General features: G+C 58.6%; 1 protein-coding gene across 4 annotated transcripts in view; it reads left to right on the top strand.

Annotated features, from left to right (window-relative positions):
* The first annotated feature begins 235 nt into the window (after positions 1-235).
* RUSC2 (RUN and SH3 domain containing 2) overlaps positions 236-20,886 on the top strand; it is an 83,512-nt gene continuing 62,861 nt past the window's right edge. For 2 of the 4 annotated variants that reach the window (XM_048850220.2, XM_048850218.2), the window contains exon 1: positions 13,470-13,575. The gene's annotated coding sequence lies outside the window, so the exon portion shown is untranslated. Of the gene's footprint in view, positions 257-4,099; positions 4,426-13,469; positions 13,576-20,886 lie in introns of those variants that run through there. The other 2 variants (XM_075128318.1, XM_048850219.2) reach the window with 2 other exon arrangements.

Below are 20,886 nucleotides of genomic sequence, written 5' to 3'. Positions count from 1 at the left end.
TGCCGGGCACGCCTCGGCTGGGAGAACGTGAGCTCCCTGGTGGTGCTATTCCCGGTGACCCAGCCTGCTCCTGCGTGGGGTGAAGTCATTCCTGCCGCTGTGTCGTGCATTGCTGACATTCCGGCCCTGCGTGGTCCTGTCTTACCGAACGCCGCAGCCCTGCCAGCATGCGCCCTGGAGGGAGCTGCTTCGGGAGCCGGGGAGCTGTGGGAAATGCTGTCTTCACCAACAGCACCGCTGCAGTGACAGAGCCCGGGTGAGCACTTCCCCGGTGGGGTAGACCGCAAGGCGGGCTCTGGGCAGGGAGTGAGGGTATTCATGGATAATCTGCTTCTGGGATACTCATCACTCAGTACAAGGTGCACAGATATTAACCGTTAATGCATTTACCCTCGTGTCCCCGGGAGGTAGGTCAGGGTCATTATCCCCATTTCACATGGGAAAACTGAGGCATGGACCAGTCGGGACTTGCCTAGGCTCACACAGGCACCTGGCAGAGCTCGCAATGGAAACTAACCTGAAAAGATTCAGAGTGCACCCGTCCTTCCCCGTAATGGGCAAGTACAACCTGTGGACGATGCACCCCAGCTTGTGGCTCGGACGGAGATGGAGCACTGAATGCATCCTTAATGAGGGCAGTTCCAGGCCATGCTGATGCCATGGGCCACCCCAGCGAAACCTGGGAGCAGATGGTGCTGCGGTGAGGTTAGTGGGGGAAGGGTTTTGGGGAGGCATTTTAGGGGCACAGGGGCAGGGAGAGAAGCAGGCAGAGCTTAGGGCACGACCCAGGGAGCGGGACATGGGCGGAGATGGAGGTACGGGCAGAGCGGTGTCACCATTGTGTTCCCAAGCCGTCCGGGGGAGCGCTCTGCCTGGGGTGAGGAGCCTTGGCAGGGGGCGCTTTGCACCTGGTCGGTGCAGGCTATGCCTCACCCTGGGTTGGGATCACCTGTGCTGGGTCAGCTTGAACCCAGACAAAGAGCCCCGGTTTGGTATGAGAACGGCGATGTTAGCAGTGTTCGGGCTGGTGCCGTGTGCTCCGCTGCTGGGGCGCCTGGCTCCAGCACACTTGTGAAAGTCCGTCCGTTCCCTGTCACGTTGTATTATGGGCTGTAACACTCGGGGGGGTGGGGGGGGGTCCTGCGGGTTCTTGTGCACTCCAGCGTCTGTGAGAAGGGCTCGAGGGGAAGGGAGGCAGTGTGGCCTAGTGGCTAGAGCTCTGGACGGGGAGTCAGGAGACCTGGGGTCTGTTCCCAGCTCTGCCACTGGCCTGCTGGGGGACCTTGCAAGTCACTTCCCCGCTGTCTCAGTGTCCCCACCTGCTTTAATGGCACTGCCCTGCTTTGCAAAGCGCTTGGAGCTCTCTGGATGAAGAGCACTGTATAAGAAGTTAGCTGTTATTAGCTGCCGTTATGGACCCTGCACAGCACTGGTTGCATCTGAGTCATGTCCATTGCAGCCGCAGGCCTGAGTGGGAACTGAGCAGGGGCCCCTCCCTACGCCAGGCTTCTAGCCTTGCTTGAACTCGGTTTCTGCTAGAGACGGGCATGACTCCGGAGCCAAATGCCCGAAGAGGAGGCTGGAGCCTGGGCTGTTTTGAGACCACGTTTAAAGCCCTTGGTTTCTGCCTGCATGGCTGGTCACTCCTGTCTGAGCCCAGCGTAGCTGGAACTGTACACGTAACCCCGATGCAGATGCAGGCTCAGCATTGTCTTGCTCAGCTGTGCCAGGACCTGTCGGCGTTGAATAGCTTCACACGAAGAGGAGCCTGCCTGGACTCTCCCATGTGCAGGGCTGAGCTTTGTGTACGTGCACAGAACCCGTTCACCACTGCTGGGGTGCTGGCAGCAGGCTGCCCTGGCAGAGTGGGGCGGCAGGCCTGGCCCTGGATTCAGCCCCATCTCAGCGGGAAGCTTTCCGCTTTTGCCATGCGGACACTGCTGCAAAAGGAACGGACTGTCCCAGCCAAGGGGGCGGCTGGAGGAGCGCTGCTGGCTTCCCTTGCTCAGGGACTGGCAGCCTAGGGGGGTGGCCCTGGCGCAGGGAGCCCCCCTGTTGCTCTGATAGCTGCGTCCCTCCCAGGGGGCCAGGAGGGCGGTGTTGGGCTCCTCAGCCAGAGCACCTCGGTCACAAAAGGGGGAAAGTGGGAACGTGGAGGAGTCCTTCCTCAGCTGCCCCGGCCCCCCAGAACGAGCCGGTGGAGCTAACGGTTGTCCCTCCCGCCAGCCCAACCCAGGAACTTGGGGACTTAGGCCAGGGCCAGACTGGCACTTTGCTGGGGACTGGAGGGGAGCGTTTAATGGGAGATGCAGCCTGCGAAGACTACAAGCCCCAGCATGCTGTGCGGCAGGGCTGCTCTCACTGAGAAGGAATGACAGGTTTCAGAGGAACAGCCGTGTTAGTCTGTATTCGCAAAAAGAAAAGGAGTACTTGTGGCACCTTAGAGACTAACCAATTTATTTGAGCATGAGCTTTCGTGAGCTACAGCTCACTTCATCGGATGCATACCGTGGAAACTGCAGCAGACTTTATATACACACAGAGAATATGAAACAATACCTTCTCCCACCCCACTGTCCTGCTGGTAATAGCTTATCTAAAGTGATCATCAAGTTGGGCCATTTCCAGCACAAATCCAGGTTTTCTCACCCTCCACCCCCCCACACAAATTCACTCTCCTGCTGGTGATAGCCCATCCAAAGTGACAACTCTCTACACAATGTGCATGATAATCAAGGTGGGCCATTTCCTGCACAAATCCAGGTTCTCTCACCCCCTCACCCCCCTCCCAAAAACCACACACACAAACTCACTATCCTCACGAAAGCTCATGCTCAAATAAATTGGTTAGTCTCTAAGGTGCCACAAGTCCTCCTTTTCTTTTTGAGAAGGAATGTTGCATGCTGGGCCCTGTAGTCTCCCTGGGCATCCCTACGTCCCTGTCATCAGCAGGGTCGCTGGCCCTCGTTCTGGGTGCCTCCGTATAACAGCAGCCCCCAGCATGGGCCCTTTGGCAGCACAGGAGTCCTGCCCTGGCCCCACACTGGGTCCCCGGGGAACTGGCTGCTCCTGGGCACCCCCGAACAGCGCGAGGCCGGCGTGATTCGCGGCCCCTCTCTCTTGTTCGAAGGTTTTGCAGGGCAAGTCCTCCCGCCTGGGCCCCAGAGCTGGCTGCACTGGGGACGCCTCGGGCGTGAGGCTGGTCCCTGCTGATTGCTGCCCAGCGTGAGCCCCCTGGGCGTTCCGGAGACTTCGTTTTGACCTGCTAAAAGTGAAATTGAAAACCCAACCTCTCCAAACCCCTGTCCCCGGGCTGCGCCCCCAGGGCGGCACCATCGTGTCTTCCTTCGTCAGTCGCTTGCCTGGGGTAAATTCAGCCAGGGTCAGATGTGTGGGTGGTGCTGAGATCTGAGTGGGCTCAGACATGCAGCAGGCCAGGCCAGCCGGTGGAGTGAACTGGACGGATGGGAGCCGCGGCGCTGCAGGCGGCCTGGGGGATTCGGTGCCCGTGACTGTGAAGCCCTGTGCTCAGGAAGAGGGAACAGGCAGCAGGCGAGCGGGCAGAAAGGGAGCTGAGCAGCCTCGCCCATTGCGTTCAAGTGAGGGGCTGTTTGGTCTCCCACGTAGGACTGTTTGGTGCAGCTCCGCTCTGGGGATGATGTGGATTGGGCCAGGCAGGCTGGGGGGCGGGTGTCTAACTTGATCTTCAGTGGGTCCCATCGGGAGAGTTCTGTGAGTCTCTGAGTTATTTAATATTCCCCAGTTGCTGAGGATGGGGGCGTAGAAGAACTGGGAGAGGCGGTATCCAGGGGCCTCTCTCCCTTCCTAGGTGGTAATGGGAGGCCAGTCACTGTACCCCATGGGGTCTCCTCCCCCCATATCTGGGGAGTGGCGCGCTTGTTTGCAGTCAGCCAGCTTCATGCTCTGTGCTCTGGAAATGGCTCTCTGTAACCCGAGCTGCATTTCTGCCATGCCCTTTGAGAGGGCCTCTGGATGTACGCTGGGCTTTTCATTAGCAGGCTGGGCCTGGCTTTGCCAGCCAGCAGCCCGCGTCTCCCCGGCTCGCAGGCTCTGTGAGAACACATGCGCTTTGCAGTGCACGGCCAGCAGTAGGACGGGGAGAGGGGAGCCGGGCTAAGCCCAGATCCCTGCCTGAGAAGTGCCCTGTCACGCCGCTTGCTCTCCAGCAGCTGCTGGCAGCCTCTTCCTGACACCCGATTACAGCACAGAGCCAGCTGATCACTGAGCCGATGCTGGGACAAGCTGGTTTTCCTTTGGATTATCACTGGCCCTGCATCGTGTATTCTCCAGCCACTCTAATGCGCCAGGCATTGTGAGAATCTAATCGCTTACGCGCTGGGCACCCAGCTGCAGTGAGCCGTGACCAGGGCCTGGGAAGCCGGTACAGGGACTGCACCCAGCCAGGTAGGAGCCGCAGCCGTCTGTTTGCACTGCTCGAGGTCTGAGTATTGGCACCGTAGCCCCCGTCTCCCCACCCAGGGAGTGACAGGTGGCTTGTGTACGTGTTCTATACAGCACTGTGTACGTATTCCTACCAGGACGGGGTGTGCTATGGGAGGATCGTACGTGTCTGCGTTGCAATGGGGCACAGAGCTTTCCTCTCGCGTTCCCCGGCCCAGGTCTGTAGGGATCCAGCGTCGGTCTCGTTTCCTATTATTGCGCAGTGCCCCGAGTTGTCGATGTCGGCGCATCTCCCGGTGGGTGGCGGGGATGTCCTCCTTGGAGCCCTCCCCAGCCACAGCACTAACTGTCCGATTGAGCAGCGTGGGCGAGAATGGGATCTGGCCCATTTCAGGGGGGGAGAGGGTGGTTTTATGGAGAAGTTACAGGGCTGGGTTCTGTAATCACTGAAACTGACCCTAGAGAAATGACTCAAAACCCTACCGAATGGGACTGGGGCCGATCTCCGGTTAGCAGGGGATTTGAAAGGTTCCCATTTTCCTAGCTCCTCTAGGCCGTTCCCATCAGGGATCTTCTGAGGTGGCTGCTGGTCCTGGATAGGGGCTCTAGGGCTGGCAGGCTGGCATCTTCCCCCACAGCTCAAGGCATGTTTTAAACACAACAGTGTTCACACAACGAGCATTCGTATTTAGCAACCCGCCCCCCAGCTCCAGTCATGCTGATGGCACAGTAAACAGGGGGCTGTAAAGTGAGGGGCCCGCTCCCCTGCGGATGGGTCATGCTTGCCTGCCTTCCCACCACCACACCCACTCAGGCTGCTCTTGTGCTGATGGCCATCCTGCCCCCAGCCGCCAGGCACCTCTGCCGGGCTCCCCGCTCTAGATGGCGGGCCAAGGAGACTGAGGCTGCTGCAGGGTGGGGCTCGTTTGGAGGGCCAGCTCCAAACACCAAACCATTGTGCAGTGGCTGCTCAATCCCCCGCACCCCCCGCGTTAGGGAGAAGGGTCTCTGGCCCCCCAGCACCCCCCTCTCTGTGGGCAGAAGCTGTATAAATAGTGCCCGCAGGATACTATTTCGGCTCTAGCCCTTCCCAGGATGCCTCCCAAGAGTTATGTGAACAAGTGTTAAAAATAACACCCCAAGCCCTGTCTGAATGCTGGAGTTGCTTCAGACTGAGCAGAACCGGGCGACCGTTCCATAGACAGCAGACCTGGTCCCTGGGCATGGGGGACCAGGCAGGACCCCACGGGCTTTTCTGCTCTGACTGCTCAATCTCCCCAAGGGGGCTATCGATGGCATCGGCTCGCCAGGCCCACCACTGGCCCGTGGGACTGGGAGTATTTGCCAAAAAGCAAAGGACCTCGCCCAGAACAAGCTGGGTTTTATTTCCGAGCTCTGACGTGAGAGACAGGAGTTTCTAGGAAGGATCAGACCCGGGCTCCACCCAGCCCTGTCCTGCCTCTACAGTGCAGCACCCGATGCTTCCGAGGAGGGTGCAAGAACCCTGCAGCAGTGGACTTGAGAGAATCTGTCCCCCACGTTAGGTCTCCCCTGATCCCAAATAGTTAGAGACAGGTTTAGACCCTGAAGTATGAGGATTAATGTCCCTACCACGACTCTTTCTTTGCAGTAGCTTGATAGCTCTGGATATTCTAGCTAGCCATAGACAGACAGTCCTGAGAGCAAAGGGTTAACGCTGGGTCAGGGTCCCTCACTCTGGCTGACTTTTCCCTGCTGGGGTGCAGGGGCTCCTGGGCTCAAGGGGAGCATTGCATGCTGGGAGGTGTAGTCTCTGCTGGCCGCACTTCCCTAATTCTCCGGCGCGAGTGAGGCCCGGCCTGCTTGTCAGCACAGACAGGACAGAGTTTGGGCACCTGTGTTTGCACGTGACTCTGCAGCGAGAGGCACGTCAGCACTTCCGTTGTGACCCCCCAGACAACAGCCGTTCATACCCGGTGCCGCTTGTGTGTGGGGCATTCCTGCCGCGCTGGGGTCCGGGGGCGGCTTTGCTGCAGAGGGGGTCAGGCCTGGCTGCGGTCTCGGAACACGGCAGATTCAGAAAGACGCTTGTTATTGGACGTCGCTATGAAATGGAAGCAGGGCTAGAAATTGCTCTAAAAGCCTCTGGACTCACTGGTGCCATGTCCCCATGTGTGCCGCAGGGGCATCGACTGACACACGCCCCAGGGAGCTGCAGTCCTAAAGGCATCAATGTTTATAACCCTAAACGTCCCTCAGCCAGGGCCAAATGAAATATCCTGGCAAAGAGTTCTGCCCAGCCTTGTTCTGCGAGAGAGCAACAGACCCACGCATGTGTCTGGCTCCCCCTCCCATCCTTAGTCACCCTGCTTGGCCCTCCCTCGCCCTCAGCCCCCCCGTTGTGCATTTGGTTGGCATCCTGCTTTCCTGGCACTGTGATTAAAGATCCCAGGGCAGGTTTTGCCCAAGTTGGAGTGTGAACCCCAATGTCTTGGACATATTCCAACATGGGCAATTCCATACATTTCCTCTGCGGTTTCAGCTGGCCACAGCAGTCACTTCCTGGCCTGAACTGAGCGGCCTTGTTGCTGTGCGTTGTGACACATCTGCAGTGCTCCACCCTAAAGGTGGCTGCACTTTAGGTTGGGTTTGGGATTTCTGTTCCTTACGTGTCCCTCACCTGCTTCTCCAGCTGGCTGTGAAGCTTCGCTAAGGTCTGAAAAGTAACTGAGATGAAAGTCCATCATGGAAATGTAAAATACCTTCGTGTCTGATTCTGCTGGGGAGTGGCTGGGAGGCAGGATAACCTGTCCCAGCCTTTAAGCCCTGCATCTGCTGGCCTAGCTGCTGCTGACCTCCAGCACAGGGTCTCTCCGTCCCTCAGAAGGGCTCTCCTTTCTCTGCCATTCTCAGCACTGGGCATCACGTAAGGCAATGTTCTCGCTCTGCCAGGAACACTGTCACTGTCAGCAGACACGAGCCTGTGGACCCTGGGAATCTCTCTGCTGGGAGGTCCCCTGAAAGGGAGGTGGTGTGGTGTAGTTAAAGCTAGAGGAGCTCTATTAGGCTCCCGTTTACTTCAGACCATTTCTCTAGTTTGTCCAGAGCATTTTGAATTTTAATCCTATCCTCCAAAGCATTTACAACCCCTCCCAGCTTGGTGTCGTCCGCAAACTTTATAAGTGTACTCTCTAAGCCATTATCTAAATCATTGCTGAAGATATTGAACAGAACCAGACCCAGAACTGATCCCTGCGGGACCCCACTCGATAAGCCCTTCCAGCATGACTGTGAACCACTGGTAACTACTCTCTGGGAACGGTTTTCCAACCAGTTCTGCAACCACCTTATAGTAGCTCCACCTAGGTTGCATTTCCCTAGTTTGTTTATGAGAAGGTCCTGCGAGACAGTATCAAAAGCCTTACTCAAGTCCAGATATACCACGTCTACCGCTTCCCCACATCCACAAGGCTTGTTACCCTGTCAAAGAAAGCTCTCAGGTTGGTTTGACACGATTTGTTCTTGACAAATCCATGCTGACTTATCACCTTATTATCTTCTAGGTGTTTGCAAATTGATTGCTTAATTATTTGCTCCATTATCTTTCCAGGTACTGAAGTTAAGCTGCCTGGTCTGTAATTCCTCAGTTTGTCCTTATTTCCCTTTTTATAGATGGGCACTAGATTTGCCCTTTTCCAGTCCTCTGGAATCTCTCCCGTCTTCTATGACTTGTCGAAGATTTTAATTGCCAATGGCTCAGATATCCCCTCAGTCAGCTCCTTCAGTATTCTAGGATGCATTTCCTCAGGTCCTGGTAACTTGAAGACATCTCAGTTGCCTATGTAACTTTTAACGTGTTCTTTCCCTGTTTTAGCCTCTGATGCTACCTCATTATCACTGGCATTCGCTGTTAGATGTCCAACCGCTACTAACCTTTGTGGTGAAAACTGAAACAAAAAAGTCATTTATCATGTCTGCCATTTCCACATTTTCCGTTATTGTTTCTTCCCCCCCCTCCCCCCGCTTCCCTGTCCTTGGGCTTCCTCATTCTTCTAATGTATTTGTAGAATGTTTTCTTGTCTCTAGCTAGTTTAATCTCATTTTGTGCTGTGGCCTCTCGAATTTTGTCCCTACGTACTTGTGCTATTTGTTTATATTCATCCTTTGTGATTTGGCCTAGTTTCCACTGGACTAGGACCCTCCTAACCTTCACCACCGTGGTTTTCAAGACCATCTCATGATGTTTTGGGGGGCCTGACTCCTGGGTTTGGAGTTCCTGGGATTGTGCTGACACCGAATTGCCACTCCGTAGCGGAAGCACGGCCTCCTGGAGCTAGGTGTCACCATGGGAAGCCTGGTAAACTCTGGGCAGATCACGTTACTGCATGTGTGTGAGCGACCTGCACTTTGCCTGGCCCCTCTGCAGCTGTGCCCGTGGATGGGAACTGCCCAGGAAATCCCAGCAGCATCGCTCATTCCCTCGCCAAGTTTCTCAAGGTTTTGCAGGTTGGCGACTCCTTATCTGAAGAGACACATTTTTGCTCCCCCTCAAACTTCTTATGAAAGTCAGAGTAAAACGGGACCAGTCCTAGCACGGCTAAGCCTGGCTGGTTAGTTGTGTTGCACAGCGGGAGGTAGCAGAGAACATCTGACCTTGAGGGGCCCGGGGGTGGAGGGAAGAAGACTTTCTGTGCTTTAGACTGGAATCGAATGTTCAGTGCCTGCAACCCACGGGCTGAGAAATGGGGCTGGTTGCTGTAGTGCACCTCTCAGGCAACCCCTGATGGGCAGACTAGCCTGGGGGGCGGCTGGACGCTGACGTGTCCTGGGGGGTTCCTGTTTCTGCCATGGGCAGCTGCAGGATGACTGAGAAGGCAGTGATCTGCTCTGGAGTCTGTGTACAAATGTTCCTTCCATAGTCTGGGGCCAGTCACTCAGCTCTCCTTCTCCGCAAAGGGGGGCCGTGGTGGGTCAACTCCAGTGGCCTCTGGTCACGTGTCCTCCCTGCTGATTCATCCAAAGCCGGCTGGCGGATTTGTGTATTAGAATAGATGCACAGAGTCATGGGTTCCAGAGCCAGAAGGGACCATTGTGATCATCTGGTCTGACCTCTGGCATAGCACAGGCCAGAGACCTGCCCTGAAATAATCCCTAGAGCCGATCTGTTAGAAACACAGCCAATCCTGATTTCAAAGTTGTCAGATCTGGAGAATCCACCACGTCCCTTGGTAAACTGTTCCAATGGTTAATTATGCCCACTGCTAAAAATTTACACCTTATTTTCAGTCTGAATTTGTCTAGCTTCAATGTCCAACCATTGAATCGTGTTTAGACCTTTTGCTGCTAGATTGCACAGCCCAGTATTAAATATTTTGTTTCCCATGTAGGTACTTGTAGATTGTGATCAAGTCTCCCTGTAACCTTCTGTCACGGAGTCCCTGAGCGATGCTCTGGAACTGCTCCCCATGAAGCCAGTCAGTAAAATAGAGGTTGATTAGACGACCGGAACATGGTCTAAAACAGAGCTTGTACGTGCAGAGAACAGGATCCCTCAGCTGGGTCCATTCTGGGGGGCAGTGAGCCAGACAACCCCGTCTGCACTTCACTCCATGTCCCAGCCAGCCCCAAACTGAAACTCCCTCCAGCCCCTCCTCCTCCTCTGGGCTTTGTCCCTGTCCTGGGCCAGGAGGTCACCTGATTCCTTTGTTCTCCAACCCTTTAGCTCTCACCTTGCAGGGAGGAAGGGCCCAGGCCATCAGTAGCCAGGAAACAGGGTGTCGGCCATTCTCTGTGTCCAGACCCCTGCACACACCTGCCCTCTAGGGCTCTGCAAGGATCATACACCCTCACCCCACCACCTAGATACTTAAGAACTGCCTAGGGGAAACTGAGGCACCCCCACACTATTCAGAGGAGCCATTAAGAAGAGTCCCACTTTATCACACCTTCTCTTTGGTGAGGTAAATAGATTGAGCTCTTCGAGGCCATCACTGTGAGGCAGGTTTTCCCATCCTTTAACCATTCTCATGGGTCTTCTCTGACCCCCTCCGATTTATCAACATCCTCCTTGGACTGTGGGTGCCGGAACTGGACCCAGGATTCCAGCAGCGGCCGCACCAGTGCCAGGTACAGAGGGAAAATCACCTCCCTGCTCATTCGCAAAATCAGCCTTTTTGGCCACAGCATCACACTGGGCGCTTGCGTTCAGCTGATTTTCCACCACGCACCCCCCCCCTCTTTTTCAGAGTCCCTGCTTCCCAGGATAGAGCCCCCCTCCTGTAAGAATGGCCTACGCTCTTTGTTCCTAGATACATACATTTACATTTAGCCGTATTAAAATACATGCTGTTTGCTTGCACCCAGTTTACCCCGCGATCCAGATCGCTCTGTCTCGGTGACCTGTCCTCTTCATTATTTCCCACTCCTGCAATTTTTGTGTCATCTGCAAACGTTATCAGTCATGACTAAGGCTACAATTTTGTCATGGAGGTCACAGAAGTCATGGAATCCGTGCCTTCCAGAGACCTCCGTGACGTCAGCCCAAGGCGGCTGGGAGCTGCAGGTTCCCCCCACTGCCCGCGGTGCCCGGGAACTGCAGGGCACCCCCGCCGCCCGTGCTCCGGTTCAGGTGGATGGTGCCGTTGGATGAGCAGGATCTTCACTGCTGTGGTAGCAAGCCCTTTTTCTCAGCTGTTTCTCTGAACCCTCGTTGCCATCAGAAGGGAGTGGCCCTCTAGGCAGACTGTACCTATGGCCAGTCAATCCCAGCCCCCTGCGGGGCCGAGCCTGGTCAGGCCAGGCCGGATGGGATCCTGGCCGGGTTAGGTTAGTTCATCAGGTCAATGCGGTGTCGTGTCCCCCCCATGAGGAGCGTAGCTGTCAGTTACAGCCCTCTGGGGACCAGTCGGGGCCAGGCTGGGTGGGATCCTGGCCAGGTTAGGTTAGTTTATCAGCTTGGCTTGGCGTGGCGTCCCCCACGTGGGGCCGCAGTTCCTGACAGGGAGCTGGTTAATGTCAGTGTCTGTGGGCAGGGACAGCGGCTTGCCCTCTGGTACCTCGTAGCGTCAGGGCTGGCAGGGCTCCCAGGAGAGCAGGGAGGGCAGTAGAATATTTTCCATTCTGCTCCTCGCTGCGGGAACGAGTCTCCGGGGTAACGCCTTGCTTTGCTACAGAGGAGATCCTGCTGTCCCGGCCGAACGGTCTTCACCACGTCCACCCAAGTCTGCCTTAATCACTGCGGACAGCACAACGGGGCGGGCCGGGGGGTGGTCTAATGGGAAGGGGTAGCTGAGACTCTGTTAATAGTCTCGCTTACTGCCGCTTGGGGGAACAGAGCCCTCCAGGGCGAGCGCTCTGCTCCCCTCAAGGGCCAGGCGCGGAGAGGCCCTGTCACTGCTCTGCTAGCAGGGACACTCGCTACGGGGCTGGGCACCAGGCGGGAGAGCTCCGACCCCACGGCGGCCTCGGAGTGACGTGCGACTCTCAGCGCAGGAGGAGGCTGGGCCCTGCTCCCGGAATGGGCGCTGCCTGAGTGGCCGTCTCCTGACGCAGCGTGAGCAGCGAGAGCCCAGGCCATGCACCTCATACGGGAGAGCCCCCCCCAGCCCCGGGCCTTTGGAAATCATCTCCCTGACCCTGCCCTGCTAGGAAAGCAGCTGGGGGGGGCATGGGCCCGCCGCAGTGCTTCTAGCTGCACTGGTACGTCGACCCTGGGAGCCGTGCCCAGGCCCTCCCGCGCAGTGTTAAGTGCCGAGCTGTGCAGTGTCTCTGTGAGGTCTCGTCACTGCCTCCGTGAAGCGCTGCTGGGCTGGGGTCCAGCCCAGACTCCTCGGCCTTGCCAGCACAGAGCGTTTTCTGAAATGGGCCCGTTGCTGAAACGGGCCTGGTGCAGCTCAGCTGGTGCCCGGGGAGTGGGGACGTGAGTGCGGACTGGCCTCTGAGCCGGGCACGCCGAGCCGCTGGCACTGCCAGGGCTGGCTGCTCTAGGCTACGGCCCCCGGGGAGCTGCCAGTGCTATCAGCTTTGCCCACCACCTCCATGGTCCCCCTGAAACTGCCCCTGAGCAGCCTCCGGCTGCGCTTTGGGCCTTCTCATGGGGGCCAGCTGCACCGGGCGTCTCCCCAGGAGGGGAGTCCCCCTGCAGGGGTGGGGGAGGACTCAGCTAATACAGCGATGGGCGCCAGAAATCCTTCGGGAGAGCCACTCGCCCCGCAGGGCACGGGCCCCCCTCGGCAGCTTGCCAGGAGCCACCCCGAGCTGCCAGGGAGGCGGCCTGTCCTGGCGCATGGCTGGAGAGGAAACCTCGCAGGGGCTCCATGGGCCACGCGTTTCTATTAGCGAGGGGGTGGCCTGGGCGGCACCGCCGAACTGACGGGGTTTGGCTGGGCCTCGAGGCACCCCCCGCTTTAGATAGCTGCCCATTCAGTTGTGGTTTAAGATTCGCGGCGTCTCTGAGCCTGAACCCTTGGCCGGGTGATGCCTGCACTGGCTCATGCCCGGCTGCTGCTGCTCTCCACCCCCGAGGTGGCTGCATTTCCAGGGCGCTGTTTGGGTGGTGCCTGCGGAGGCCTTTGGGGTAAGCGGCACCGTGGAGAACCACAAATCTTTCCTTCCCGCCCCTCCGCCCTGGCCGCTTCCTCTGTCCCGCACCGTGGGCCGGCCAGCGCCTTCCCTGCAGGGGCTGCGGCTGCCCAAGGGCCGCTCTGCGGGCAGGCGGCGATTCCCGCTCCCCCCGGCTCTTGCCAAGAGGAGAGAGCAGGAGGGGTGAGGCCGAGCAGCCCGAGCTGCAGCATCCCTCACTGCAGAGGCTTCCGCTGGGTGTGGGAGGCTGCAGGGGACCCCGCGCTGCTCCCCCCTGATGTCCCAGGGCTGACCAGAACCGGTCCTCCATCCACCCCCCCGCCGGCCTTGCCCTCTGCACCCCCCGCCGGGGCCCGGGGCCGGGGGCCAGGCGGGGCAGTGGGCAGACCCGGCCCTGCGCGCCGCCCCGCGTCACTGGAGCTGGGATTGCGCAGACCCTCCGCAGCGCAGTGCCCGGGATGCAGCGGCGGCGGCGGGAGGGCGGCGCGGCGGCGTCTCCCCCAGGAGCGCGGAGCGGGGCGAGCCCGGAGCCGGCGGGCGCCTGGCCCCGCAGCTGCCCGCGGGGGCGGAGGGACGCGGCGGCGCCTCGGGAAGGTGAGCGAGGGCGATGCCGGGGCCCGCTTCTCTTGCTCGCAGATGGTTTTTAGGTCGGACATTTTCCTGCCGAGCCGTGGCTTTTGCCAGCGCCGGGCCGGGCCGGGCGCGGGGCCGGGCCGCCGTGACAGGGCGGGCTGTCGTGTCTGGACGCCCCGGCGGGCTGTCGTGTCTGGACGCCCCGGCGGGCCAGTCCCGGCCCCGGCCTGGGCGCAGGACCCGGCTCCCCTTTGTCTGCCGTGGCAGCCCAGCCCGGGCTGGTTGCGGTGCTGAGCGCGGCCGTGCCCGGGCTGGGGATGCTGCGGCCGCCCGAGACAAAGGACCCAGGCTGGGGAGGGAGAGGGGGAGGGAGGCGGCCGGCCGGCCTGGGCTCGCTTTGCAGGCTGGTGCCTGGCTGGCCCACAAGCCCGGAGCTTGGAGCACGGCCGGAGGAATACACCCGGCTCTGCGGGCTGGGACCCTGCGCGCTGCCCGGGGGGTGCCCGTCAGGAGCTGCGCTCTCCTCGGCGCTGGGAGAGGGGCCATCCGTGCACCGGTTTCCTCTTCGGGGTGGGCCGGGCCCCGTGACCGCAGCTGAGCTGCGAGCAGGTGTCGCGCCCAGCCCTCGTCTCCCTGCAGCCGCTGCAGCCGGCCAGGCGCCCCCGTCCTGCCGGCCGGGGAGACGGGTGCTCCAGACACGAGGGCGGCTCCCCGAACGCGTGTGTGGTAAAAGGGGACGGACCGGGTGGAGGGAGGTCGAGATCTCAGGTCAGCCAGAAGAGCAGGGGGTGAGGCGGTGCTGTAGGGTGTGAAAGGGAGGAGAAGGTAACTGTAGGGGTGCAGTGGCGGGGGCTCCAGTGGAGTGCTGTGTTTGTAGGGGGTGCAGTGGCGGGGGCTCCCGTGGAGTGCTGTGTCTATAGGGGGTGCAGTGGCGGGGGCTCCCGTGGAGTGCTGTGTTTGTAGGGGGTGCAGTGGCGGGGGCTCCAGTGGAGTGCTGTGTCTATGCGGGGTGCAGTGGCGGGGGCTCCCGTGGAGTGCTGTGTCTGTAGGGGGTGCAGTGGCGGGGGCTCCAGTGGAGTGCTGTGTCTATGGGGGGGTGCAGTGGCGGGGGTGCCAGTGGAGTGCTGTGTCTATAGGGGGTGCAGTGGTGGGGGCTCCCTTGGAGTGCTGTGTCTGTAGGGGGTGCAGTGGCAGGGGCGCCCGTGGAGTGCTCTGTCTATGGGGGGGTGCAGTGGCGGGGGCTCCAGTGGAGTGCTGTGTCTATGGGGGGGTGCAGTGGCAGGGGCTCCAGTGGAGTGCTGTGTCTGTAGCGGGTGCAGTGGCGGGGGCTCCAGTGGAGTGCTGTGTCTGTAGCGGGTGCAGTGGCGGGGGCTCCCGTGGAGTGCTGTGTCTATGCGGGGTGCAGTGGCGGGGGCTCCAGTGGAGTGCTGTGTCTATGTGGGGTGCAGTGGCGGGGGCTCCCGTGGAGTGCTGTGTCTATGCAGGGTGCAGTGGCGGGGGCTCCAGTGGAGTGCTGTGTCTATGCGGGGTGCAGTGGCGGGGGCTCCCGTGGAGTGCTGTGTCTGTAGGGGGTGCAGTGGCGGGGGCTCCAGTGGAGTGCTGTGTCTATGGGGGGGTGCAGTGGCGGGGGTGCCAGTGGAGTGCTGTGTCTATAGGGGGTGCAGTGGTGGGGGCTCCCTTGGAGTGCTGTGTCTGTAGGGGGTGCAGTGGCAGGGGCGCCCGTGGAGTGCTCTGTCTATGGGGGGGTGCAGTGGCGGGGGCTCCAGTGGAGTGCTGTGTCTATGGGGGGGTGCAGTGGCAGGGGCTCCAGTGGAGTGCTGTGTCTGTAGCGGGTGCAGTGGCGGGGGCTCCAGTGGAGTGCTGTGTCTGTAGCGGGTGCAGTGGCGGGGGCTCCCGTGGAGTGCTGTGTCTATGCGGGGTGCAGTGGCGGGGGCTCCAGTGGAGTGCTGTGTCTATGTGGGGTGCAGTGGCGGGGGCTCCCGTGGAGTGCTGTGTCTGTAGGGAGGGCAGAGGCGGGGGCTCCAGTGGAGTGCTGTGTCTCTAGGGGGTGCAGTGGCGGGGGCTCCAGTGGAGTGCTGTGTCTATGCAGGGTGCAGTGGCGGGGGCTCCAGTGGAGTGCTGTGTCTATGCGGGGTGCAGTGGCGGGGGCTCCAGTGGAGTGCTGTGTCTATGCGGGGTGCAGTGGCGGGGGCTCCAGTGGAGTGCTGTGTCTATGCGGGGTGCAGTGGCGGGGGCTCCCGTGGAGTGCTGTGTCTGTAGGGAGGGCAGAGGCGCGGGCCCCAGTGGAGTGCTGTGTCTATGCGGGGTGCAGTGGCGGGGGCTCCAGTGGAGTGCTGTGTCTATGCGGGGTGCAGTGGCGGGGGCTCCAGTGGAGTGCTGTGTCTATGCGGGGTGCAGTGGCGGGGGCTCCCGTGGAGTGCTGTGTCTATGCAGGGTGCAGTGGCGGGGGCTCCCGTGGAGTGCTGTGTCTATGCGGGGTGCAGTGGCGGGGGCTCCAGTGGAGTGCTGTGTCTATAGGGCATGCAGTTGCATGAGGTTATAGGGGATGCGCAAGTCAGTAGCTTTTCGCCCCTCGACACCAGGTATGAGATGTGCTAAAGTACAGGTGACCTGAGTTGAGCAGCCGTACCACACTCACAAAGCCACTCCCCAGTTAGCCAGCTCGGCTGAGCTCTAGGGCAGCTCATTTCAGGGATCGCCAAAGGGTGGTTTAGATACAACACCATGAGATCTGCAGGCTTGGAAGGGCAGGGATGGGGCAGGCTCAGTTTGTCAGTGCTGTGGAGGAGCTGAGAGTGCAAACAGCAGCAGAAGGGGCTGCAGGTCAGGAGTGAGGTGCCTTCCAAGTTGCATGTGGGGCTCAGGCCTGGAAGAGTAGGGGGGCTGCTGTGTCAGAGTGGAGGCTTGAGGAGCAGTGGCGGAGGTGGGGAGGTGGAGGGAATTCAGGACTGGAAGAGCGGGGAAATTTAAATATTAAATCCTTAGCGTGACTCCCTCCAGCTTGTCTCATTGTGTTCATCAAGTGTGTCAGGACTCTCCCTAGCGGGAACACGGTTTGGTTGAGGCTGGAATTGTCCTCAGCACAACCTTTTTTGTGCAGCAGTTTTCTGGAAGGACCATTTTATTTCTGCAGGTCCTTGGTCGGTCTGTCTGTCTGTCTCTCGACCCATGTGGTCCTGTCTTTTAAACCTGGGGAGCAAGACAAAGCCAGAGCATCTGTTCAGGACAGCAGAGGGGAAGAACAGGGATTCATACAAAAGTATGTGGGAGAGAATTAGTTCTCACCAAAGCTTTAGGCCCATAAATTAAAATGGCATCAGGGCATTTAACCTCCTGGACTGCAAACATCCTCCCATCGCAAACCTGAACCCCATGCCAGGAACTCAAAACTCGGTGTGTCCCCCATCCTCTTTCGCGATCCTGAGGGACCCTGCTGCAAGATATGCACCTGCAGGAGGGAGCTAGGGAGAACATGCAGTAGGGCACATGCATCTGCCTGTGTCTGCATCAAGGAGCCAGAGGAGAAAACGGGCAGCAGGACACACAGCAGCTGTGTCTGCCTTGAGCATACCTACTTCAGGGCACCGCCACGTCTCAGGAAGCGGGGGACAATTTGCATCAGGTGTATGCGATTCGCTGCACGAGGAGACTGAGCAGATCCTGCAGCGGTCACAGCCCTGGGGAGAGCTTGCGCCCTGACACGCAGGCTGGCTGGGCCTTGTTCTTGTTGCTTGGACTGCACTAGTTGTTAAGCACTGAAAGCACCAAGACACAGTCCCTGCCTGAGATGCCTGAAGTCTAAAGGAGAGGCAGGATCAGGTGGGCGCTGGAGAGACTTTAGGAATCATTAGCTTTAAATAAATCCTGCAAATACCGCATAGGCCCTGGTGTAGGATACACAGTTCCTGCTGCACAGCCTCGTTAGTGCCTTGAGATAGGACGTTAGAGAGAGTGGGGCACGGGTCACTGGCAGGTTTAAACTGGCGTCCATGGTGGAGTCTCTGTCACTTGAAGTCTGTAAATCATGGTTTGAGGATGTCAGTAACTCAGCCAGAGGTTTGGGGTCTGTTACTGGAGGGGGTGGGCGAGGTTCTGTGGCCTGCGATATGCAGGAGGTCACACTAGGGGATCATGATGGTCCCTTCTGGCCTTTGAGTCTGCGCAGCAGGGTCTCTGGGCGAGGCCTGTCAGTGATTGCATGACAGGAGATGCAGATGCCCAGGAGAACATGTCTGCCTGTGCTGGTATTACAGCCCTTCACGCGTGATCTCACGGGTACTTCGGTGGCCAGGTCCCTGCCCCATGGCTTTTACAATCTCGCTTAGAGCCAGGTTCAACAGAAAAGACCGTGTCTGGGTGGGGATAGGGACAGGCGCAGGATGGGGGGTAGAAAGCCAACAGTAACCAGTGGGAGGAGGATGTTGCTTCTTGGGAGAATTCAGCTTTTCTGCCGAGTAGGTGATCAGCTTGGAACGGGGCAGCGCTGGCTGCTGGGTTAGGGCTAAAGCCAGAATCTCATTCTGGGGTTTTTCTTTAACCCTCATCCCAGCTTCTCCCAAGAGAGTCCGGCCGCCCCGACTCTTTCCTTGCTGCCCCTTAGCCCAGGCTGGAGCGCTGGGAAAAGTCAGACAAGAAGTGTTCAGATTGTCGTGGGGGGGCTCTTCTCCCCAGCCCCCACTTCGCATGCACTCCGCTTTCTAGAGAGCAAATGTTAAGTCACCTTTCCGAGGGCTGCTGGGGTCTGTGCATTCCAACTAAAATAAACCCTTTAGAACACAAAAACGGGTTTAATCAGTTCCCACAAAAGGCAAATTCTAGGCAGCTAAGAGGCCAAAAATGAGAGGGAGAGTGGGGGTAGCTGTGCTTGCCAAACATACCCCAAGGCAAATCTGTGTAGCAGGGGGGTGTCTGGCTCCTCCCTCTGGAACTGCGGCTGTCACAGGGCTGGGGTGGTGGCTTTGTCCCCTCCTGTTCTCCCAGCTAACCTCCCCGGCTCGTCTGGCTTTGGATGGTGCTAATGCAGTCTTTGCTCTACACACAGCTTGCAAAATGATGGGTTGGGCTGGAGCCTCTAGCCTGACCCCCACACCTCCCAGCATTAACCCAGTATGGCCAGCCCCAGGCATTCAAAACATCATGACTCAGGCCCCAGAAAACCATGAAACTTTACAAGATAAGGATTGGGCCTTTTTCATTTGCCTCGTGGCTTCTGCGTCTTTAAGGGACACTCGGCTCATGTTTTCAAGCTTTTCTCCACAAGAAGGAGGGTAGAAACTTTTGTTATTGGAAGCCAAGCTTCCTACATACTCACATGACTCCAGGAGCTGGGGATTTCAGAAAAACACCCAAATTGGTGAGAACTGGCAACTAACCGCTCTCTGGCCTCCCAGAGCCATGCCTTCCCCACAGGGCCGGCCGCTCTCCGACATCCCAGAGCTGGGCCTTCCCCACAGGGCCAGCCTTCCTCTGGAGCATGGGTGTGATGACATACATTAAGTATCAGTGTGCAGATTGTGACAAAGTGGGACTGTTCTTAATGTTTCCTCTGAATAGTGTGGGGGTGCCTCAGTTTCCCCTAGGCAGTTCTTAAGTATCTAGGGGGTGGGGTAAGGGTGTATGATCATTGCAGAGCCCTAGAGGGCAGGTGTGTGCAGGAGTCTGGACACAGAGAATGGCCAACTCCCTGTTTCCTGGCAACTGATGGCCTGGGCCCTTCCCCCCTGCAAGGTGAGAGCTAAAGGGTTGGAGAACAAAGGAATCAGGTGACCTCCTGGCCCGGGAAAGGAACAAAGCCCAGAGGAGGAGGGGCTGGAGGGAGTTTCAGTTTGGGGCTGGCTGGGACATGGAGTGAAGTGCAGACGTGGTTGTCTGGCTCACTGCCCCCCAGAATGGACCCAGCTGAGGGGTCCCGTTCTCTGCACCTGCAAGCTCTGTTTTAGACCATGTTCCTGTCGTCTAATAAACCTTCTGTTTTACTGGCTGGCTGAGAGTCACGTCTGACTGCGAAGTTGGGGTGCAGGACCCTCTGGCTTCCCCAGGAGCACCGCCTGAGCGGACTCGCTGGGGGAAAGCGCACGGAGAGGCAGAGGATGCTGAATGCTCCGAGGTCAGACCCAGGAAGGTGGAAGCTGGGTGAGCTGTGTGTCCTGCAGACAGGCTGCTCACAGAAAGGCGACTGCCCCAGAGTCCTGACTGGCTTCATGGGGAGCAGTTCCAGAGCATCGCCCAGGGACTCCGTGACACAGATTGCTTTGCACAGCAGAGCCCGAGACCCTGCCCCAAAGAGCTCACCTTTCTTAGAGCCAGAGCAATGGGAGCAGACGCCAGGCCAGGGTGGGAACCTCTGGGAGGACAGGGATGATTGGGATGGACAGTGACTGTGCAAACCAATTGTAGTCAATTGTAGTGTTCAGCCAGATAGTGACTAGCTGGGAATGGAGCTTGGCCAGTGGATAGAACAGTAACTGATGCAGGCAGCCAATTCCTGAGGCAGGTGGGGACAGGCCACACGTGGTGTAAATAAATTAACAATAAACTGTAAATCTCTCTCTCTCCCCATATATATATATATAGGGAGAGACATTTACGGTTTAGAGCTCTGTGTATTACTCATCTTAGTCCATAAGCCCCTGGGTGGTGGTTGTGTCTGGACAGTGCCCAGGGGCCACCGATCCTGACTCTGGCTCTGAACGCTCCTGTACTACAGAGGCCCGAAGAAAAGCTCTAAGTCAGGGCCAAAGCTTGTCTCTTTCACAGCGGCTCTTGGTCCAGCACCAGATAGGACCTGGCCCAGCACGTGTCCTGTACTGCAGAGCCCGTTAGAACTGAAGTGGGTGATGCGTAGGTGACTTACACCCACTCAGGAGCTGGGCCTGACCCTCCCAACCACGCCCAGAGCCACATGCCTGAGTTAACCCTGTTCCTTGGTCCCTGCTGTTGGCATGCAGTGAAATGCCTGCACTGCGGCTGGAGCATCCCCTCCAGCCCTGCTCCAGCGCAGGAAGTTATCGGGGCTCCCTGGGCGACTGCTGCTGCAGTGGTGTGCCTGGGGGCTGGCGTTACAGGGCACTCGGGCAGAGGGGAGCAATTGGAGGTTCCTGCTTACAAGAGAGACCTTAGGTCATAGGTGTTAGAGACAGAAAAGATCACAGGGGCCAGCCACAGGGGCCTGACAAGACCACAGGCCCCATAGAACATGTCCTGGGCTTGATTCTGATGTTGGACTTGGTGTCAGCTATGCGTTAGACTAGAATAGGTGCTACGTAAGTCCCAGCCTGCACCCTGGAGGCCCTGCACGCGGTTAGAGTGCTCTGACGCTGGACTCTGAGATCG

This window comes from Caretta caretta, chromosome 5, assembly GCF_965140235.1.
Source record: "Caretta caretta isolate rCarCar2 chromosome 5, rCarCar1.hap1, whole genome shotgun sequence".
Taxonomy (NCBI): Eukaryota; Metazoa; Chordata; order Testudines; family Cheloniidae; genus Caretta; species Caretta caretta.
The sequence above is the reverse complement of the archived record's forward strand: the minus strand, read 5'-3'. Positions and strand labels throughout refer to the sequence as shown.